The 23,401-nt window shown below is 48.3% G+C and overlaps 1 long non-coding RNA gene across 1 annotated transcript; it reads right to left on the bottom strand.

The window, feature by feature from the left end:
* Positions 1–1,444: 1,444 nt before the first annotated feature.
* On the bottom strand, positions 1,445–2,845 carry LOC125528599. The gene is made up of 2 exons (XR_007292423.1): positions 2,080–2,845; positions 1,445–1,877 (listed from the first exon to the last, which is right to left on the bottom strand). It is a non-coding gene; the product is annotated as an uncharacterized LOC125528599 (long non-coding RNA).
* Positions 2,846–23,401: the final 20,556 nt, after the last annotated feature.

Here is a 23,401-nt window from a genome sequence, read left to right as displayed (position 1 = left end):
AAAAAATCCAATGTGACTCGTGTAAGACCAAATATCTATTAAAAATCATCTTATGGTAATCTGAATCAAATGCAATGCAGAGGATGACTAAACCTGGATATGCAGCGGCAAAGCTGCTCATACAACAATCAATTAAGCTGCTTGTATTAGCTAGCTAGCTAGCTTTGTACATACAGAGTACGTCTATATCTTTCAGTTAATGGATCTAATGGATCTAATGTTCAAAAACCAATCTAATGCTCACGACCCCCTTTGGCGTCCAGGAGGAAACAGAGCGAACCAGGAGCAGAGATGGTGGAGAGGTCTGCAGGCATCTCGGGCACGCTGGGGTCGGGTGAGGCAGTAACCAGCGCCTGGCCACCACGTCACGACACCGGCGTGCACAGCCAAGACGGCTGCGGCCATGAACCGGGCTGGGAGGCCCCGTCGAGCCCCAGTTCAAGGCCGAGGCGAGCTCCATGGCGGCCAGCCTCCAGGCCAAGGTGAGGCGCTGCGCCGACCCTCCAGGCCGCGAGCGCCTCCGCCGAGGCGGCCAAATCGAGGCGCGATGGGAAAATGCCACCGGCGGCGGCATGTCCCCTGCCCTGACTTCTTTTCTACGGCCAAGCGGCGAGCGGAGGAGAGAAGGGGCAGCCCCTCTGAATGGATCGGGATCGAGAGAGCCGCGCACCGAGGAGGAGCTCGTGGGGGTTTGATCCCGGACAGATGCGGGCGCAGAGGAGAGGGAGGAGGGGGAGATTGAGGAGGACTGGATTTTTCAGCGATGGAGGAGATCAGGAGGAGGACTAACCTGACGCCGTGCACCTGATGTGGTTCGTTCTGTTGACGCCGTCATGACGCCGGCAGCACAGATGAACCGAGACGAGAGCTCAGATCCAATCGCCCGTGAAGACGCCGTCGTTTGGTCTAGAATTATATATTCGTGGGTTGTTAGGAAGGTATTTAGCGGGAAGCTAATTTTTTGGTGGGAACAAAGACGCTAATTTGGGACCTTTTAGCGGGAGGTTAAAAAATATTGGCGCGTACACCTAAATTAGGTGGTGGGAAAGTAACTCTTTCTGTTTAAAAGAATGCAAATTTGCCATGATGTAAAATGTTTGCCATGGCACAAACATACTGCATGTTAATTGACATGGCAAAATTACCTGGGTGGATTTGCAGTAGTAAGTACAAAAGCAAAATCAAATCTCTTAAAAGTTGCAATGCTTAATGTGGTCATCATCAATCCTACAAAGTCAAAAAAAGGGAAACAAACACATATTTCTACAATCAACTCAAATTTGTTTTTTTACTACTCCATGTGAACATGGCCAAAGTTGTAGTGGTGACATGGCGAAAACTATATTAGAGGCATGGCAAATAGATTAGCAAATTTGCCATGGTAAAAAAATATGTGTATGTCATGCCAAAAGTTATAGTGGTGACATGGAAAAAGCTATATTAGAGGCATGCCAAAAGCTATAAAATCCTTTTTGCCATGGCAAAGCAGTGTTCAACAATATATACTTTTGATTCATGGCAAAATCTAGAGAAAATCCGATTCATGATTCATTTCAAAGCTAGAGTTTGTATGTACTGATCACATGGCAAGTTTACAAAATTTGCACTACAGACTAAATACAGGAGGACAAATGCCATGGCAAATTACTGAATATAATTCTCGCAGGAGGACAAACAACACTAAACAGTGCTAAACACTACACACTAGTTGCCAATTTGCCATATTGTACTAAATATCATGTTCTACACAATTTGCCATGCTCAAAAGAAACTATTCCAGAAAAAATATTGTCAAGATGTACCCAATGTGTACCCATGTGAACCAGAAATCTAAAATCTGCTCGATGCACATATCCTATCCCCGATACTCCAACTCCCTGTACAACAAAAGTGCAAAGTTTCAGTGTACATTAAGCTGAACCTGAACCATTCTTTGTGACGAAACTTCCTGTTCTAACTAAATCTGCACGCATGTGCTCTGCTGTTGTGCTCGTCCCAGGTCAGTAGCAGTAGGAGAGCTCAGCTAACGGCAAGGCACATGAGCACAGCTCGGGCGGCTACTAGGAGGCGGCGGAATACCTGGGCTCGGGGTGAATCCCGGTGAGCAGTTCACCATCCGCACATCACTAGAAGAAAATGGCGTCCCCGCCGGCGAGCAGATCCCTATTGGCGCATCGGCGAGCAGGTCGGCTGCGAGCCGCAAGGCCTCGTCCACCTCCTAGTTGACCTCCATGAAGCGCCGCGGCGTCAGCGTCAGCACCTCCACTGCTCTCTCCCTCCGCGCCCCGCCTCCTCGAACAGCACCACGCCCGTCAGTACCTCCATTGCTTCTCCCCCTTCCGCGTCCCGCAGCCTCGTGCGCCACCAGGCCCCGCCTCCCGGTGTAGGATGACGGTGCCGCCGCTTCAGCTGGTCGCCATCGCCTCCCTCGCGCCCAGGGCCTCGCGGACATCGCCATCGCCGCCGGGTTGGAGGTGGACGCATCGCAGGGATGGTGCGGGCAGCGTCGCCCCGAGCGCGGCGGCCTGGTGCTCGTGGCGGCGCTCGGCCTCGGACCGCGACGGCACCTCGCTCCGGTCGGCGAGGAGCTGAGTCGTAGCGCGGCAGTACCTGGTGCTCGGCTGTAGCGAACGCCAAATCCCTGGCCCCCTGCCGCCGCGACTGTGGCGGGATCTGGTCAGGGAGGAGCCTTGTTGCCGGCGAAGGCCACTCCTCTCTGTATTGCGTGGCGGAGACAGAGCAGTGTGCTCTGAGCGGTGGAGCAAGGGGAGAAGAAGATAGGATTGATGCTGGCGTTCGGGATGAAGCCTGTTTTAGACTGTTTTACCGAACGAAAACAAAACGTGACGTGTCGGACCTTAGTTGCTATGAGATTCGTGCCTGTAGTCAATGGCACAGAGATTCTAAATTACGGGGTTTTCAGGAGTTAGGAGTTATAGATTCCGAAATTTATTTGTAAAAAGTTATATCATGGTGAAAAAAAACACCAAATACGAGTACCAAGCACCTATAAGATGTGCAAAAAAATCACTTAGTGCCGATGGAGAACACTGAAACCTCATTTAATATTGAGATTTATCGTCTTAGGAATGTGTTGTTTCATCTTGGATTTGCACTTAGGTTGGGATATGTCAAAAATTTGTGCCTTGGTCAGTTGGTCAAAGCAGCAAAAAAATGGCTAGTTTAGAACTACAGGTCACAGAAACCTCATGCGACCCTCACTTTAAACTATTAGGTTATACTCTTGTCTCGAAACATAAGTACTGATGGGATGGGTTGATGAGACAGTCGATCTATGTCGGTCCCGATCTAAAATTCCGATCTTGAGATGGGGTGATCTCAGCATCATTCATCTTATCGGATAATCCGTGGAGGGTTCGTCCAAGCCAGAGTAGGTCGAACATAATTATGTCGCTTTTGTTCAAATGATAATCATAGAGATTCAACTATGTAAATCAAACAACCAAACCAATTTTGTTTTGAGATTTATTGTGTTAGGACCGGGTCGGAACACCACTGGTCTAGGGGTCGCCGCCACCAACGACGGCGGCGGGGAGGAAGGGAAGAGGGAGGGCTTGGGAGGAGGGGCCGGGGGTGGATGGACGGAGAGCTCGAAAATGGATCGCACGCTCTTGGAAGCTTTCGACGGAGCCGCCCCCGGATTCATGGGAGACGAATTGCCCTGAGCCTCAATAGCGGCGGGGAGGCATCGATGGGAGGAATTGAACAGCCAGGTGACTCTCCGGGACACATGGACGGTTAAGGGAAATTGGCTGGTGCCAGGACCCGGGTTGTACTTGAATAGAATTACTATCTTCTTTCAAATAGAAAAAGAAAGGGGTGAAAAAATATCCAATTGCCCGTGAACATATTTCAGTAAAAAAAATTGCGTGGACATATTTCAGTAATATACGTTATCCGACCTTAAAAGAAAGTATATACGGCAGAAGAGCGTGTCTGGTCACCCGGGCGATCGAAGCACCCAATGGCGCGACCGACCAGATGACCGGTCTGATGCCACGCGCCCCGGGCGATCGAAGCACCCAGTGGCGCGACCGACCAGACGACCCGTCTGATGCCACGCGCGGCTGAACCACAAAGGAGGGGATCGAAGGAAAGAAAAGGGGCGCGACATCATTTCTGTCACCCCTCAAAAAAGAAAAAAAAATCAAAGCGAGAACAGAGACAGGGGAGACACCAAATCGAACCTAGAAAAAAGAAAGGAGAGAGACAGGTCGAAGGAAGAGGGAGGTGAGAAGAGGGTTTCGGGAGGCTCGTGTAACATCCCAAATTTTCAATTTGGAATGTTATACATTAGATCATGCGTATTTTATTTATTGCATTTTAGGTCCGTAGAAAAGTTCATTTTGTTCGGCTCATTTTTAGGAGTCGAGGAAAATTTACTTCACTAGTTTTGGAGTCCGGTAGATTTTGTTTTCTGTGTTTTTCCGAGCGCGGAACTGTTTAAAAAAAAACTGGACCAAGGCCGGCCAGGCCAAGGCCTAGCCGGGCCGAAGGCCACCGCCCCAGGGAGCCGCGCGTGCCTAGCGCTGGCGCAGGAGGCCGCCGCCTCTTGCCTCGCCTCTAATCCGTTTTGGATTAGGGTTAGTCCTTTTCCTTGTTTTGTTTTTCCTAGTCCTACTCCGTTTGCCTTTTTCTTTTAGGATTCCTATTCCTAGTCTATTTCTTGTCTCCTACCCCAAGTCTCCTCACCCCTCCCCAATATAAATACCCAAGCACCCCCGCCTCTAAATCATCAAACTCAAAGCCTAGAGCTCCACCACACCCCGCGCCGCGCCACTCCTCACCCACGCCGCACTTTAGCCACCGCGCCGCGCTGCCCTACACCACCGCCGCTGCCGCGCCCTGCGTCACCGACGCCGCCGCCCTTGTGCCCGCACCGCCGCCCCTTGGCCAACGCCCATGCCGCCGGAGCCCCGTTCGCCGGAACCTCGCCGGAGGTAGCCCCGCGCCGCATCTATTCTTTTCATCGGATCATTTTCTTCTAATCGTTCCGATTCTTTTCTTCTAAACCGTTCCGGTTTTCTAGATCGGTTTTTCGTTTCGATTTCTTTTCCGAAAACCCTAGATCGGTTTTCGTTCTTCTTTCGGACCGTTCGTCTCAACGAACGTGATCACCGATTTTTTCCCGGTTAATGATGTCCGTTCGTTTAACCGTTCTTCGTTTTCTTTCTCGTCGGATTTATTCCGCGATTGCGATCTCAGATCCGATCTTCTTTCTAGTTTTTCTTCTCGCTTGTTTATCGGAATCAGGTGATTCAAGCGCCTGGAGTTTCGTCTTGAAACCGCCGTTCCGTCTAATCAATTTGAACAAGCTTTTGCCACAGTAAAAATTTGACCTAGTTTCAACTTGCTAGAACCGAGTAGTTTTCTGCCGTTTGTTTTCTGTTTCTTTGTTTGGTTCGTTCTTTCTTTGCAACCGGAGTTCTTAAGTTGAACTTTCTGGTTCGTTCTCTTGTTTGAGTTTTCCTGTGCGTTAGATGAGTACTTATTGTGCTTGCTTGTTTGTCTGCGATAGATTGATCGAGTGTGACGAGTAGGTCTATCAAGAGTTTTGAGTGCGAATCATCTTCATCAACATTGCAGGCAAGTTCACACTTTGATCATACCTTTTCTACAACCCAGTTTTATTGCATTAGATCAATCCTCACACATTGCATGATTAGGATCTAATTAAATTGTGGGATGGGAAGTAGATGAGGTAGTACCTATTACCTGGTTACCATGAAACCTTTGGGAGTTACTTCTACGTTTGCTTATTATGCCATGCTATGCTAGTAGACGTGGATTGGGTGAGTGATATCCATGACAGATGTGAGTTTGATAATTTTTAATGGTTTATCTAAGGTGGCAACTTAAACACACATCTGGGTGGATTGAGGCACCTGATGTCTATCAGGACTTGCCTGTTTTTTTTGGACCGCCACCAACGACCTGAACAACAATAGTATGATTATCCCCTCATGTTTCTCTCTGTTTTTTTCATTGCAAGAGCAGCAAATTTAGATTGAAAATACATCACATGAGCATTAGTACTGTGCTATACATACAACATAAGGATGCTGATTTTAGTTTGAAAGTAGCAAACTAATTTTCCCTTGCTTGTTGTTTTATCGGTAGCTACTTTCATGTTCTTCCACATCTGCAATAATAAGATGGTTCAGGCAAATAATAAGATAGAAAACCCACGCAAATTTCAAAACTGAATCTGATGAACATGAATGCCGTTCATATACTTCAGTTCAGTTCAATTTGTTCCCTGCTCATGTGCTTATATAATCGCAAAGCTGCTGTCTCGAGCTCCTTGGCTTAAGATGGTGTCTTCTTAGTGATGTTGCTCCAAAACATTTTGGCTGCTTCACACTGAACCTCAAACCAAAGAGGAAATTAAACAAAAAACACACTGAATGGAACTTAAGCAGAAACACACAGGAGCTTTAATTGAGTGAATCATTCAAATTAAACCATCTATAAAAATTAATATATGGCTGCAACCATTCAACTGAAACTCCTAAAGTAAAATTGCATGACAAGTATCATACACTGAATCAAGTAAAGAATCAAGAAAGTATCTTGAATCTGATATGTAGCGTGAGGTATGTAGAATAACACATTCGTGGAGATCAGTAGCATAAAGGTATGCTATGTTCTTCAGCATAAGTCAAACAATCTGGTTGTTAGTTTTGAGCCGTGATCTCTTCACTGTCCCTGAATTTCTATTTTTGCATTATCTAGCCAACTACTAAACTAAAATTATTTAAACTCATGTCACATATACTACCATGTGATAGTAGTACTATTTCTTCTTCCATCAACCAAATTTTGCTTTACAATGTATAGATAAATTTTGCTTTACCATGTGACAGTAATATTTGTATGTATGTATCCCTGTTGTCTTGTCTTGTAATGCAGCTAGTGATGCTGTTGGCTGTAATTTAGCTACTAAAGCAGCTGTAATGTTTTTTTAACAGGACTGGCTTTACGGAGATAAGGCAAAAATGACACGAGATAAGAGCTGGATGGACAGGGAAAGAAATTCTGTTGAGTGGCAAACTGGCATGAAGGATTTCTTGAATTTTGCCTTCGATGGTGCTCACCCAGACTCAAAAGTCCCATGCCCATGTAGGAGATGTCTCAATGTTGTTCCAAAAACGAAAAAGGATGTTCATACTGACTTGTTGTTCAATGGGATGGATCCAACCTACACTCACTGGATATACCATGGTGAACAATCCGATGAGGGAAGCATGTCTGAAGATTCTGATAATGAAGACGCTGGAGATGATGGTGCTGGGGTATGTGACATGCTCAATACTCTCATAAGGGGCACAAACATGGAAAGCAATGCAGACATTGGTGAAGGTGCGGGAGACATTCATGTGGATGCTTCCAGCGGTGATGAAAGGAACCAGGAGCCAAATGCAACAGCCAAGGTCTTCTTCGAACTATTGAAAGAGGCAAAAAAAGAGTTGTACCCAGGTTGCAAGGATTTCACGAAGCTATATTTCATTGTGAAGCTTTACCAAATCAAGTGCGCGTCTGGGATGACCAATAGAGCATGTGACTTAGTTCTGCAGATGTTCACACAGGTGTTGCCAAAGGGTCACTGCATTCCTACTAATCTCGCTAAAGTAAGGAAGGTGATCCGAGATCTTGGGCTGGACTACAAGAAGATACACGCGTGCGTTAATGATTGTGTGCTATTCCGTAATGAACATGCTGATGCAGAAGAATGCCCTGTCTGTCATGCGTCTCGATGGAAATCTACTCCTGCTACTGATGAAGACAATGCATCAAGTCGTAAATCAAAGAAGCTAGTGCCACAGAAAGTTCTAAGGTATTTCCCGCTCATTCCAAGACTGCAAAGGCTGTACATGACAGAACATATGTCATCACATATGAAATGGCATAAGGAGGGTCGGATGGATGATGGCGTAAAGAGGCATCCTGCAGATTCCAAGGCATGGAAGCATTTTGATAGGAAATATTATAAGAAATTCTCAAAAGATGCTCGCAGTGTTCGGCTTGGCCTTGCTTCAGATGGATTCAACCCCTTTGGGCTCATGAGTATATCACACAGTACATGGCCTGTCATTCTTATTCCATATAACTTGCCACCTTGGATGTGTATGAAACAAGAAAATTGGATTATGTCAATGATTATTCCAGGACCAAAGTCTCCAGGAAATAACATAGATGTGTACTTGCAGCCCTTGATTGATGAACTGAATGTTCTATGGGAGGATGGTGCTGAGACATATGATGCTGCAACTAAAAAAAATTTCCAGATGTATGCATGCTTGTTGTGGACCATTAGTGACTACCCAGCTTACGCAATGCTGAGTGGTTGGAGCACAAAAGGCAAGCTAGCATGCCCGTATTGCCACAAACATACAGATTTTTTATGGCTCAAGTATGGTCGAAAGCATTGCTACATGGGACACCGACGTTTTCTGCCCAGGACCCACAAATGGCGTCGAAACAAGTGTTTGTTCAACAACAAGGCAGATAATAGAGAAGCTCCAGTGGCACTTACAGGTGAACAAGTTCTACGGGAACTTGATAGCATTCAGCATGCACCATTTGGACGGTCAAATAAGAGAAAGCGACCGGAAACTAGTAGCTGGCATAACTGGCGGAAGAAAAGTGTATTTTTCCAGCTCCCATATTGGAAGAACTTGCTCGTAAGGCACAATTTGGATGTTATGCACATCGAGAAGAACATTTGTGACAGCATTGTGGGGACTTTGCTTGAGATGGATAAGAAATCAAAGGATGGTGTGAAGGCTCGTCTTGATTTACAGGACCTGAAAATTAGGAAGGACCAGCATCCAAAGCCTGGTAAGCATAAGTATGACATAAAGAAAGGTTGCTATACTTTAAAAAAGGAAGAAAAGATAATGCTCCTCAAGTTTCTGCAGAGCATTAAGATGCTTGATGGCTATGCTTCACACATTAAGCGATGTGTAGTCCTCGATCAGTGCAAGATTAGTGGACTCAAAACTCATGACTGTCATGTTATATTTCAGAAACTTCTTCCTATTGCATTGTGCAAGCTTTTGCCCGAGAATGTTGCTAACCCATTACTTCAAGCTGAGTAAATTCTTTTCCAATTTATGCTCCAAGGAGTTAAGGGATGAAGATTTGGAGAGGTTGAGCAAAACAATTCCAGAAACTCTATGTCAGCTTGAGATAATCTTTCCACCAGCATTCTTTGATATAATGATGCATCTCCCAATTCATCTTGCTGAAGAGGCCCGATTGGGAGGGCCTGTCTTGTACAGATGGATGTATCCAATTGAGCGATACTTGCGTACGCTCAAAGGATATGTGCGTAACAAGGCTCAACCAGAAGGTTCTATTGCAGAGGGGTACATACTTGAAGAGTGCATGACTTTTTGCAGTCGATTCGTTGATGGAATGCCTACCAAGCTAAGTCAGTCCGAATGTCATGAAGACGGAGGTACAGATCAACCATCAACAGGAATTAGCATCATGAGTACAGTTGATTACTCCAAGAAAGGTTTTGTTTGTGAATCATTGTCTTTGGCTGAGATTAATCAAATGAGGCATTTCATAATAACAAACTGTGAGGAAACTGCGTCATGGATTGAGTAAGGATACTTATGTATTTATTTCATCACATCAGGATATGCATTAACACTTTCCTATTCAACTAACAATCATTTCTCTTTGAAGTGAACATCTTGAGGAGCTGACAAGTAAAAATTCTCCTAATCCTAAAAGGCAGCACAAGGAAGAGTTTGTTGGCTGGTTTGAGAGACGGGTAAGTTTATTTCGCATTTTGACTAATGTTCCTCATAATAACGTACCAACCTACACTCACACATATTCTATTCCATGAAACAGATCACAGAACTCCACAATGATGGGAACGTCAACAATCTTTTTTATGCACTAGCTAAAGGACCTGATCATCTAGCTCGGGTATACAACCGTACAGTTCTGAATGGATATTTCTTTCGGAATTCCTATATAGAGCAGGACTTGAGTACCCAAAATAGTGGCGTCATAGTCAAGGGCGATGCAAACACAGGAAATATTGATTATTATGGGGTGATCAAGAAAATCATATTTCTTGACTTTCCTCTTGATAAGGAGGTTGTTCTATTCCAGTGTGACTGGTTTGATGTGCCTCCTGCCAACAAAACTGAAAGTAAGGGGTATAAAAAGGACAAATATGGAATTATTGACCTTGACACTACTCTACACCAATTCCAGGGAGACCCTTACATTCTAGGCCTCCAAGCTCAACAGGTTTTCTATGTGAGAGATGTGAAGAACCCTGATTGGGCAGCTGTTATTAAAATGAATCCACAAATTTGTTTGCTCCTTCTGTTTTAAATGGTGTAGGCCTTGATGAAGCTGTTGAAGCCGATGAAGGTGGTGAGGCAGACGTACTGGATGTCGTTGATGCAGAAATTACAGTGCCAAAAATTACAGTACCTGAAGAGATCACTAGTTGGTGTAGAAATGATGACGAAGGATCCAGCATTGATGTTTCAGTCATAGAAAATATAAAACCTATTGAGTTTGAAGATGTCCAATTCGAATCTGATGATGATACGGATGATGATGAGGCTTACGTAAATGATGGCCATGTTGCTCCTTTGGGACAAGAAGAATTGGATGATGACCAGGGGTTCTTTGTATAGTTTTTAATTTCTTGGTAAGGTGCTTTTCACATGTGTAAGCCATAATTATAAGTTCCTAACTGTTATGATGGTTACCTACGAGAAATATCTCTCCTGAAGTTTAATCTGATATAAAACAGGTTGAAACAAGGCATGCCTGCATAGGGTCATATGTTGTGGCAAATGGGAACAAGAGCTAGTGCCCAGCACTAACAATTTGGTGATGAAGAGAAGAGAAGAGTACTTGCTGTTCTTTTAGTGTTGTTGCTATTTTACTTTTGACAGTGATGCTATGTACACACTGTTGCTACGAACTTATGGTCTTTTAGTGTTTTTGCTATTTACACTACTTTGCCTTGAACTTATGGTCTTTTGTGTGAACAATCTATACAAGTATAGCTGCTGAAACTTGTGTGCTGTCATTTTGAAACTTGTGTTATATATCTCGCTGAGATGGTTTGTTATATCCTACTAAAATCTTGTGGCATATGTCCTTTTATATATATATATATATATATATATATAGGGAAAATAGATGCTACCACTAGGTGGTAGTTACCTCTATCTTTACTGCCGTCCGATTGCTTTTAGATCCGAGCATTCCTTAACGGGTCACGATGGAGAAAAACTGCATTTTATTTGCTCCACGTTAGTTAGTTGACCTCCCAATTTTCTTGGCTCATCCATTCGTTTTGGTCGTCTCTATATTACGATTAGATCAAAGCGATGCATCAGTGCACCGGCGAGTCAACGAACGACGCGAAAAGAAGTGACACATGGAGGACAGACGGCTAGGGGGTAACTACCACTGCTTGTAGATAAAATTTGTCCTATATATATATATATATATATCTTGATGTAGTGTTGTTGGTCTGCTGATGAATTTTTGCTTGAAATTAGGCTGGGATACAACTGTTATGCTGCTCAATTGGTGGCTGAAGAGCTGTTTAAATGAAGCCTGGGAGTGTTTAAAAATAGCTAGAATGCAGCCTTGCACAATTTCTCTATTTAACACATAATTTTATATTGAATCTCCTTTTTTATTAACAGCACACATAAATACATATAATCACATCAAGCAAGATAAAGAAAAATTAGGAAGAGAATGTGTGCTGCTCAGTGCTCACGACTCACCTTTGTGAGAAGGGCACTGAGCTTGCCGTCTTTTCGGTGCCGAGCACGACCTTGCTACCGGAGGAGGTCAGTAGGGTCCGTGGAGGAGACCCTGGCGGTGCAAGAAACCCTAAAGTGAAGGGCGCCCGCGAGTGTGCAATGCTTCGCACGCGCGTAGAGCACTCCTCCAAGTTGTGGTACCACCGATGTCCACTTTGCAAGATATGTGACTAAAATGCAACTTAGGTGCAAGTTGTGGTACCTAATGTGTTAATACCTCTGTAAACTAGTACGCCCCTTTAATCAGATCCTGCAAAATAGTATAATAAATAAAGGAAAAAATCAGGAGCACAGTAGAGAATATCGTTGCAATATCCTGCTCCTTTTTGGCAACACTAGAGGATTGTTGCATTATGTTGTACGTATTACCATGGATGCTCAATTTGTCGCAATATGTAACAGTTATTGCAACGCAACGAAGGTGAGGCAAAAAGTCACCCTATTACAACCAATACATGCTTTGTTGCAATAGAATCTCTGACTAGCGCCACATGTCACAGGTGTTGCAATAGTATCTATGTACTTTGTTGCAATACCTAGCCTTTATTGCAACAAGATGACCAATTCACGCAACGGGACAAGGCTGTCGCAATATCACTACCATATTGCAACGACGATGCAGCTTGTGGCAATACATGGCTTCTATTGCAACAAAACAAGTACTTAACGCGATGAAACAAAATTGTGGCAATATGTAGATCCTATTACCACGGACTGGAATTTTGTGAAAATATAGCATTTTATTGCAACAAAAGATAGTTGTAGCAATAATTTTTGTTGCAATAGACCGGAATCCTTGTAGTGAATAAGCTCGTTTTCCCAACAGATCCAGTCCGACTGGTGATTCTCGCCCCCCTTTTTCTTCACTGTGAAGGAGATGGAGGAAGGAAGGGGAGTGGATATGAGATCTGGCTCCTCAAATTAGGAGGGCAAGGGGAGCATTATGATGGCATGTAAGTTCCCTGTTCAACTTCTACCGTTGCACTGTCCTCAGCGATCGGAGTTGTACATTAGATGGTTGGCTCGGTAGGTTAGATCTTTAGCCATGAATCTGCCTACCCTTGGCCAACTTCAACCACCACGACGAGGCTCCTTTCTCCTTGCCTGTTGTCAGCAATGACACGCGGTGGCCATTGCATCTCCCGACAAGGTTGCCGACTACTTTAGGACTTGATTGCATTTTCCTCTCTTGATGGGCAAAACATGCTTGTAACTTAATTTTGCTATACTAGTGCCAGTTCTAGGACCTTAAGGTCTATTCAATTTTAATTATTTATTTGAGATGAACGCATTGGAAGTCACAGAATTTTCAGGAGATGCGCAATTTGGTCGTGCTTCTTATTTTTTTGCGGGAATGGTCATTCTTCTTCTAGTCACGACACTCCATTTTATGAGAAAACACATGTCACACACCAGTCACTACCAGAAAAACAGGGGTTGCCGACGGCCAAATCTATGCCGACGGCCCCTGTCGGCATCTATGGACCTATGCCGACGGCCAAGGATAGGTCGTAGGCGTAGAATAGCCGTCGGCATACATCCATCTGCCGTCGGCATAGACGAGGCCATCGGGACCGCCCGAGATACGCCTACGGGGCCCGTCGGCATAGGACAGGCCGTCGGCATAGCCCGGGCCCCCCCTGCCCGGTCAGCGCTGACCATTTGATGGCGTTGAACCTACGCCGACGGGCGGTAACGGCGGCAGTCGGCATATCTGTGGCAGAGGTATGCCTATGGCATAGCCGTCGGCATAGGCCCCTCTGCCACGTCATCGATCCGTGTGCCACGCCACGTCATTGATCCGTGGGACAACCTCCGTGTGTGCACAGATATGCCGACGGCCTTGCCGTCGGCATACGTTTATTTTACTTTGGTTATCTGTGGCAGAGGTATGCCTACGGCACAGCCATAGGCATAGGCCCCTTCGCCACGTCATCGATCCGTGTGCCATGCCACGTCATCGATCCGTGGGACAACCTCCATGTGTGCACAGATATGCCGACGGCCTTGCCGTCGGCATACGTGTATTTTACTTTATTTTTTATTTTTACTCTGTTTTGTTATTTTTACTTTATTTTAGTTTTTGTTTTTGCATAAGATAATTATGCCTTATCTAAAAAAACATACCCGATGGTATATCGATTGCCCCCCATTACGAACGACGCTATCGCCGTGTCACGGAGGGGGGAAATAGTCGACACGAAAGGAATTCTGGTTGGTGGGGGGATTCGGGGTGTAGCTATGTCACCGAAACATCGCACGGGTCCCGATGCATATGTGGAAGTGTTCATGCATGCGTAGACGCCCGTCTTGGGGCTCCGGGGTGTGCCCCCCTCACGGACGGCGCTGCCGCCGGCACCTGGAGGGGGGAAACGGACGCGTTGGGTCTACACGGAGGGGATCTTGCTGTGGGTCTGGCCCGGATGTTGCTCCAAAGTGTTCCTATGGGCTAACCTAACACAACCGGGTGGGGAGGTCCACTGGTCAAAGCCCGTCCGTGCAAAGTCAAAGGGCTAGATCCCGTGGTCAAACGCTACAGGGTTAGGCGGGACGGGGGCACTGGGGGTAGCAATGCCACCGGAGTGTCACACCGGGCCCTCATACATGCGGGGTGGTGTGGTGGCATGTCCGAAGAGGCGGGACGCGTCTCCGGGGCGTGGCCCCCCCTCACGGACGGCGATGACACGGTAGTAGACGTTCTGCGGTAACGATGCGGCGTCAATATTACTAAATACTCGGAGCGCGATAAAATCATGGGTTTTTTTGCACGACGTGGGTACATGTGCTATAGGAACGATGGTATTTTTTTCATAATTTTTGGTGATGGAGAAGTATCCGAAAAATTCCCTCTACGCGGATTGCCCTTCGCGCGTCTACGGCTGTGGCCGGCGGCCTCCGGGGGCTAGCATGCCGCCAAATCTTGCGTAGGCGGCCTCTCACAAGTCTGGAAGTGTTGTGGCGGTTGCAAACGCCCGGCATGCGTGTCCGAGGTGTGCCCCCCCTCACGGACGGCGCCACCGCCGGCACTTGGAGGGGGGAAACGGACGCGTCGGGTCTACACAGAGGGGATCTTGCTGTGGGTCTGGCCCGGATGTTGCTCCAAAGTGTTCCTATGGGCTGACCTAACACAACCGGGTGGGGAGGTCCACTGGTCAAAGCCCGTCCGTGCAAAGTCAAAGGGCTAGATCCCGTGGTCAAACGCTATAGGGTTAGGCGGGACGGGGCACTGGGGGTAGCAATGCCACCGGAGTGTCACACCGGGCCCTCATACATGCGGGGTGGTGTGGTGGCATGTCCGAAGAGGCGGGACGCGTCTCCGGGGCGTGGCCCCCCCTCACGGACGGCGATGACACGGTAGTAGACGTTCTGCGGTAACGATGCGGCATCAATATTACTAAATACTCGGAGCGCGATAAAATCATGAGTTTTTTTTGCACGACGTGGGCACATGTGCTATAGGAACGATGGTATTTTTTCATAATTTTTGGTGATGGAGAAGTATCCGAAAAATTCCCTCTACGCGGATTGCCCTTCGCGCGTCTACGGCTGTGGCCGGCGGCCTCCGGGGGCTAGCATGCCGCCAAATCTTGCGTAGGCGGCCTCCCACAAGTCTGGAAGTGTTGTGGCGGTTGCAAACGCCCGGCACGCGTGTCCGGGGTGTGCCCCCCCCTCACGGACGGCGCCGCCGCTGGCACCTGGAGGGGGGAAACGGACGCGTCGGGTCTACACGGTGGGGATCTTGCTGTGGGTCTGGCCCAGATGTTGCTCCAAAGTGTTCCTATGGGCTGACCTAACACAACCGGGTGGGGAGGTCCACTGGTCAAAGCCCATCCGTGCAAAGTCAAAGGGCTAGATCCCGTGGTCAAACGCTACAGGGTTAGGCGGGACGGGGGTACTGGGGGGTAGCAATGCCACCGGAGCGTCGCACCGGGCCCTCATACATGCGGGGTTGAATAAGCGGGGCCAAATCTTGCGTAGGCGGCCTCTCATAAGTCTGGAAGTGTTGTGGCGGATGTTGCTCCAAAGTGTTCCTATGGGCTGACCTTACACAACCGGGTGGATACGTGTATGAGGTCCCGTTGCGACCCCGCATGTATGAGGTCCCGGTGCGACGCTCCGGTGGCATTGCTACCCCCCTAGGGCCCCCGTCCCGCCTAACCCTGTAGCGTTTGACCACGGGATCTACCCCTTTGACTTTGCACGGGCGGGCTTTGAGCAGTGGACGTATCCACCCGGTTGTGTTAGGTCAGCACATAGGAACACTTTGGAGCAACATCCGGGCCAGACCCACAGCAAGATCCCCTCTGTGTAGACCCGACGTGTCCGTTTCCCGCCCTCCAGGTGCCGGCGGCGGCGCCGTCCGTGAGGGGGGGGCACACCCCGGAGACGCGTGCTGCCTCTTCGGACATGCCACCACACCGTGCGGCATGTATGAGGGCCCGGTGCGACAATCCGGTGGCATTGCTAACCCTTTAGAGTTTGACCACGGGATCTAGCCCTTTGACTTTGCCCGCACCGGGTCCCATACACACGGTAAACTAAAAATCTGGGGGGGGGGTAGCAATGTCAAAGGGATAGACCCGACGGTCGTCTGTGTCAGGGTTAGACGGGACGAGGTACCTGGGGGGGGGGTAGCAATGCCGCCAGGTGTTGCGGTGGCCCTCCTAAGGTTGTAGAAGCATGGTGGCAGGCGTAGGCACCCGGCACGCGGCTTGTATGAGGTCCCGGTGCGACGCTCCGGTGGCATTGCTACCCCCCTAGGGCCCCCGTTCCGCCTAACCCTGTAGTGTTTGACCACGAGATCTACCCCTTTGACTTTGCACGGACTGGCTTTGACCAGTGGACGTATTCACTCGGTTGTGTTAGGTCAGCCCATAGGAACACTTTGGAGCAACATCCGGGCCAGACCCACGGCAAGATCCCCTCCGTGTAGACCCGACGCGTCTGTTCCCCCCTCCAGGTGCCGGCGGCGGCGCCGTCCGTGAGGGGGGGGGGGGCTCACCCCGGAGACGCGTGCCGCCTCTTCAGACATGCCACCACACCACCCCTCATGTATGAGGGCCCGGTGCGATGCTCTGGTGGCATTCTACCCCCCACCAGGGCCCTCGTCCCTCCGTGTAGACCTCACGGGCGTGGCTGCCGCTGTGTCCCGAAGGGGGGAAACGGCCACGTCAGGCCGACACGGAGGGTATCTTTGGGTGGGTTGGGCCGGGATGGTGTTGGGGGGTGTAGCTATGGGCTGGGCTATGAAAATCAGGTGAAAAGGTCCACCGGTCAGACCCAGTCCGGCGCAAGTCAAAGAGCTAGATCCGGCGGTCGTCTATGTCAGGCTTAGACGGGACGGGGTACCGGAGGGGGTAGCAATGCCGCTAGGTGTTGCGGTGGGCCCTACTACGCTTGTGGAAGCATGGTGGCACGCTCAGGCACCCGACACGCGACTCCAGGGTGTGCCCCCCTCACGGGCGTCGCTGCCGCCATGTCTTGGAGGTGGAAAACGGCATCCATCATGGAAAGTGGACTATCACGGTGAAAACTTCAGAATATTTTTGGGCGAGGTGAGACTATTTTTTACATTGTGCTGAGAGTCACACATATGTCGTAATAAAAAAAAAAATAAAAAAACGCAAAGTATCTATGCCGACGGCTTAGCCGTCGGCATAGCAGCGCGCACGGCCACGGATCGATGACGTGGCAAAGGGCCAGGCCTGTGCCGACGGCCAAGCCGTCAGCATAGGTTGACCTTATCCGCTGCGGTTCGCCCCCGACCACCCATTCCCCATCTCCCCCTTCCTCCCGACCCACACCCGCGCCGCCGCCGGATCCTCTGCTCCGCCCGCCGCTGCCCTTCCTCTCCAGTCGCTGCCGCCGCCCTTCCCTGGCCCTGCTCTGCCGCCGCCCCACCCGCGCTCTAGGCCGCCGCCGCCCTTCCATCGCCACTCGCCGCAGCCGCCCCACCCATGTTCCACCCCGGCCTCGTCGTCTCGGCTCGCGCCGCCGCCGCCCTTCCCTTGCCGCGGTGGGGCGCGTGGAATCCTCCCCAGCCACCCCTCGCCCGCGCCCTCGTCGAGCTCGGTTCTGCCGGACCTCCCGGAGCCCACTCCTCCCTCAACGCTGCCCGATCGTCGCTCCGGCCGGCGGCTAGGCTGCACCGGCCCTCCTCTGCCGCTGCTCCGGCCGGCCTAGCCCGAGCCCGAGCCCCCCTCCGCCTCCCCCTCCGTGCCTTCCCCCCCACCTGAGCCGGCCCTCCCCCACGGTGAGATCCTTCCCTCCCTCTTTGAAGCAATTTTTTTTAATTTAGTTAGATGATAGATGGACGGATGCATTATGTATGATGATAGATGGTTATATGGATGAATGCATGCATTATTTATGATGATAGTTAGATGATAGATGATTTGATGATAGTTAGAAATGTGAGAAATGCAAGAAATGCAAAAAAATTAGATGATAGATGATGATGTTGATGATGATAGATTATGATGTTAATGATGATAGATGATGATGTTGATGATAGATGATAATGCTTTTTTATGCCTTGATAATTTTTAGATGATGATGATGACAGATTTCCATTTTTTGCAAAAAAGATGATAAATGATGATGATTGTTGGATCATGATAAATGATGATGATGATTATTTTTTTATGCTTCGATGATTGTTACATGATGATAGATGATGACGGCGATGTTCTTAAATTTTGTCACAGTGCAGGTTCTGTGGTGTTCCATCTCGGTGGAGTGATCGTCGTAGGAGCTGTTGGACCCCGATTGTCCCTCCACTATTCAACTACTTCCTCTACAGCCGAGGGTGAGCTACGAATAATGTCACTAGATTTCATTCTCAAGTCAAGTGGCGTAACCTAGGTATCTCCCGTCCAAAAGGGTTGCATCGATAAATATGCATTCAATTGCATATTTATCACCTCAGCTCTTTCGGATTGTCCAGCGTTTTCCATGGACAGCCCGAGGATGTGTAGATTGGGTATGTTCTCCATGTTCTACCCCGTTCTGAGACAGGATTTCGGCAGCGCCTCCCCATTGTTCTCCGGAGCACATTCTCTCGGCTATTTGCCGAGACGTGTATCTGGAGAACAGCAGGGAGGTGCTGCCGAAATTTTGTCTCGAAACGGGGTAGAATGGAGTACGTACTCAATCTACACATCCTCGGGTGGGATTAGGACCCATCTTTACCTATTAGAGATGTAGGTGGATTAAACGCGGTAGAAACTAAAAATTTGATGTGATTAATTTAAGTGAATCCTTAATTATGTTGTGTGGCTTGCAAAAAAGCAGAGTATGGCAGATAATTAGTGGATGTACAGTGGTTTTATCCGTCGGAATCAGTGTATCTAAAAGGTTGGGAAGTTGTGTTCAAGGTGTCGCCACATGGTAAGCTACCAAACCCGAATGAAGACGATTACTACAACATTAACCCCATGACATACGAGGGAGTGTTCTATCAAGAGCAACCTGATGATGATGATGATGTGGTTAGAAACATGACGCTAGACCATTGGGTGATGATGATGTGGACCCAAACGTCGACGATGCACGGAATGATGGTGAGACCATTGTCAATGAAAATGACATACTTATGCTAGAAAAGTTAAACGAAGACGCTGACGACGAGGAAGAGCCTCCACCTCCGTCGGACAGGGAAGATGATATGATTGATAGTGATGATGAGACGGACCGAGAAAGAGGTTACAACAGTGATGATTCATATGGGTTCTAGCAGATGTATGTTTCAAGTATTTTTGTCTATAGTTTAGGAATATGCCTTTTTATGCATTTTTATTAATGTGTTTATTATCATGCCTTTTCCTTCATTTCATTAAGTTACTAATTGCTTTTTCTCTTTTCAATGCAGGTTCGTGGAACATGGGCAAGGGGAAGGCCGACGGCGTGGGTTTCCTACGCAAGGTCGTCGGCCTGCCTAGTCGGAGTGGTCGAGCACGTAATCCTCCCCCTCGGCTACTTGACGATGACTCCTCACAGGGAGGTCGAGGGAGAGGTGCCCCTAGAGGAGGAGGGGGTGGGGGGAGAGCCTCTAGAGGACGAGGTGCTGGGGGGAGAGCCACTACAGGAGGTCGCGGCCAGAAAGAGCGCACCCTCACCGACTTAGGGGTGTTGTCTTTGTAACACCCCGGATATGATTTACCCAATATGTAATCCAACTCTTGCCGTTTCCGGCGCTAAGTTATTTTATTTTCTCGGGTTCGGGTTTTTGTCTCCGTGTGTTGTTATCATTGTCATGCATCTCATATCATATCATCATGTGCATTGCATTTGCATACGTGTTCATCTCATGCATTCGAGCATTTTCCCCGTTGTCTGTTTTGCATTCCGGTGCTTCGTTCTCCTCCGGTGGTCAATTCTACCTTTCTTTCGTGTGTAGAGACTAAACATTTCTGGAGTGGACCGAGACTTGCCAAGCGGCCTTGGTTTACTACCGGTAGACCGCCTGTCAAGTTTCGTACCATTTGGACTTCGTTTGATACTCCAACGGTTAACCGAGGGACCAAAAAGGCCTCGTGTGTGTTGCAGCCCAACACCCCTCCAATTTGGCCCAAAACCCACCAAAACCCTCTCCATCATCTAGAGCGTTCGATCACGATCGCGTGGCCGAAAACCGCACCTCATTTGGACACTCCTAGCTCCCTCTACCTCTATATAAAGACCCACTCCTCAAAATTCCGGATCTCCCCTTCCAAACCCTAAAAAAAAGCAACATCGCGCGCCGCCGGACAGAGCCGCCACCGATGGACACATCCGGATCCGCCCGCCGCCGCCACGTGGCGCTCCGCCACTCGCCCACCGAGCCGCCCCACTTCGCCGGCCCGCTCGGCCCGGGGAGGGCCCCCGAGGCCCGCTCGCCCCGCCGCCGCCATCCGTCGCCTCTCCCGAGCTGCGCCGCCGCGCCGGAGCACGCGACGCCCGAGGCCGTTGTCCGGCGACCTCGCCGGCCTCGCCAACCGCGCCGCAAGCCGCCACCTCGCCGCGCCCGAGTCGCCGCGCCCGCCGCCGACCACCTCCTTGACGTCCGCATCACCTCCTCGACGTCTGCGCCACTCCGGCGACCTCCTCCGGCGTCGTCCTCCTCCCCGGTGAACAATTCCGGTGAGCCTCGAAGTCTGCGCCCGGCTGGATCTAGATCTGGGATTTGTCTCGGGTTGAGTTTTTGTCCGAAAGCCTAATTATTTTGGCTATGTTCATCGCATCGTAACTCCTCATCCGTAGCTCCGTTTTGGGCATATAGCATATCAAAATGTTCGCCTCAGAGAGCACATCATTTTATCTTATTGCATCATTTTCATTTGAGTTCATCTTGATGCCCGAAATGCTGTTGGAAGAGTGCTATTTGAGATAATTGTTAGATCTGCTGCTCCAATTAGATATTTGTCATTTTTGCCATGATTATTGTGTGCATGATATGCCCCTGAGCTCTTCATGAGTTTTGTTATATGTTTTGCCATCTATCCAGAGGTGCAACCCATGTATTTTTGTGATGTGTGTGGTGACTAGGACAAGCTTGCAAAGTGGACCATTCGTTAATGCTGATGTCAGGGACTTAGCATTTCCACTAAGTCCTTGATCTGTTTATCTCATTATGCCATATGTTCATGTTGTTTCCTAGTGATCCGTGCCTCTTTTGAGGATGATCAGTAAGGATTTTTTGTTAATCTTGTAGTGCTCTATCCATCCATGTCTTTGTTTGCAATTATGGAGCACCCTAGCTTGAGTCAATCGAGCTCTACTTTTGCTATTTCGTGAATCTGTGCAGATTGTCTACTTGTTAGCGATTTTGCCGTGGATGTTGTAGTTGATGCATGCATGCTATGTTCTTGTTCTTGCCATGTCTAGCTTGCATAATGTGTATTCTTGATGGGCGTATGCTTAGATTGTCATGACATGCTCTGTAGTGAGTGCATCGAGCTCGTAAACATGCTTACTTGATATCTGTTTCAGCATGCTCCAGTTTTCACAAAGTCTGAGAACTGATTATGTTTTTGCCATGTTCACATGCTTGCAAATTTATTTCCTAATCCCTTTTGTCTCAAGGTCACTAAGGGACTTTTGTTAAGCTCTTTGAGTAGCTCCATGCCATGCTTTACTTTGCCATGTTTAGGTCCTGTAGCATATAGTTTTCATGCTCCAAAGTGTGCTACCTGATCTGAAATTCCAGACAAGTGTTAATTTCACTGTCTGAAATCTGTTTACCAAATGCATTTTTGCCATGCTAGTTTGAACCTGTTATTGGATGAATTGGCCGTAGCTCAGTGCTAGTCTTTTGTTAAGAATCATGAATGGATCCCTGCCATGTATTTTTTGCCATGTTTGAGTGTTGTAGCATGTTCATCTTGTTGCATTTAGATGGCTACTTGCTGTAAATCGCAGAACGTGGTCATATTTGAATTGCTTGCCATTTCCAAACCGTAACTCCGATTCCGGCGTTCTTTATATCGTTTTCAAGCGATTTCATCTCATCTTTCCAGTGGCACACTTGGATTCCAAGTTGAGGCCAGGTTCATTCATTCCTTGTCCAATCTTGCATCTGCATCACATATTGCATCCCGCATAGCATACCATCTTCGCATCATGTTGTTTGAGTTTGCACGTGGTTGATTGTGTCCTTGTTGCTTGTTTGTCTTGTTTGGGTAGAGCCGGGAGACGAGTTCGCTAACGAGGAGCCCGTTGAGTTTGCTTTCGAGGATCCAGTCAACTCTGACAACTTTGCAGGCAAGATGATCATACCCTCGAAATCACTACTATCTTTGCTTTGCTAGATACTCGCTCTTTTGCTATGCCTATGCTATGATGCCTACCACTTGCTTTTCATGCCTCCCAAATTGCCATGTCAAACCTCTAACCCACCATGTCCTAGCAAACCGTTGATTGACTATGTTACCGCTTTGCTCAGCCCCTCTTATAGCGTTGCTAGTTGCAGGTGAAGATTGGAGACCGTTCCTTGTTGGAACATTATTTACTTGTTGGGATATCATTATATTATCTTGTTATCTTAATGCATCTATATACTTGGTAAAGGGTGGAAGGCTCGGCCTCTCGCCTAGTGTTTTGTTCCACTCTTGCCGCCCTAGTTTCCGTCATATCGGTGTTATGTTCCCGGATTTTGCATTCCTTACGCGGTTGGGTGATAATGAGAACCCCTTGATAGTTCGCCTTGATTAAAGCTTTTCCAGCAATGCCCAACCTTGGTTTTACCATTTGCCACCTAGCCTCTTTTTCCCTTGGGTTTCCGGAGCCCGAGGGTCATCTTATTTTAAACCTCCCCAGGCCAGTGCTCCTCTGAGTGTTGGTCCAAATAGAGCCACTTGCAGCTCCACCTCGGGGCAACTCGAGGGTTGGTTTTAGTTGTACGTAGTGTTAGTTTGCCCTGAGAACGAGATATGTGCAGCTCCTATCGGGATTTGTCGGCACATTCGGGCGGTGTTGCTGGATTTGTTTTAACTTGTCGAAATGTCTTGTAGAACCGGGATACCGAGTCTGATTGGAATGTCTCGGGAGGAGGTATATTCCTTCGTTGATCGTGA

This window comes from Triticum urartu, chromosome 1 (genome assembly GCF_003073215.2).
Source record: "Triticum urartu cultivar G1812 chromosome 1, Tu2.1, whole genome shotgun sequence".
In the NCBI taxonomy this organism is placed as follows: Eukaryota; Viridiplantae; Streptophyta; class Magnoliopsida; order Poales; family Poaceae; genus Triticum; species Triticum urartu.
The sequence above is the reverse complement of the archived record's forward strand: the minus strand, read 5'-3'. Positions and strand labels throughout refer to the sequence as shown.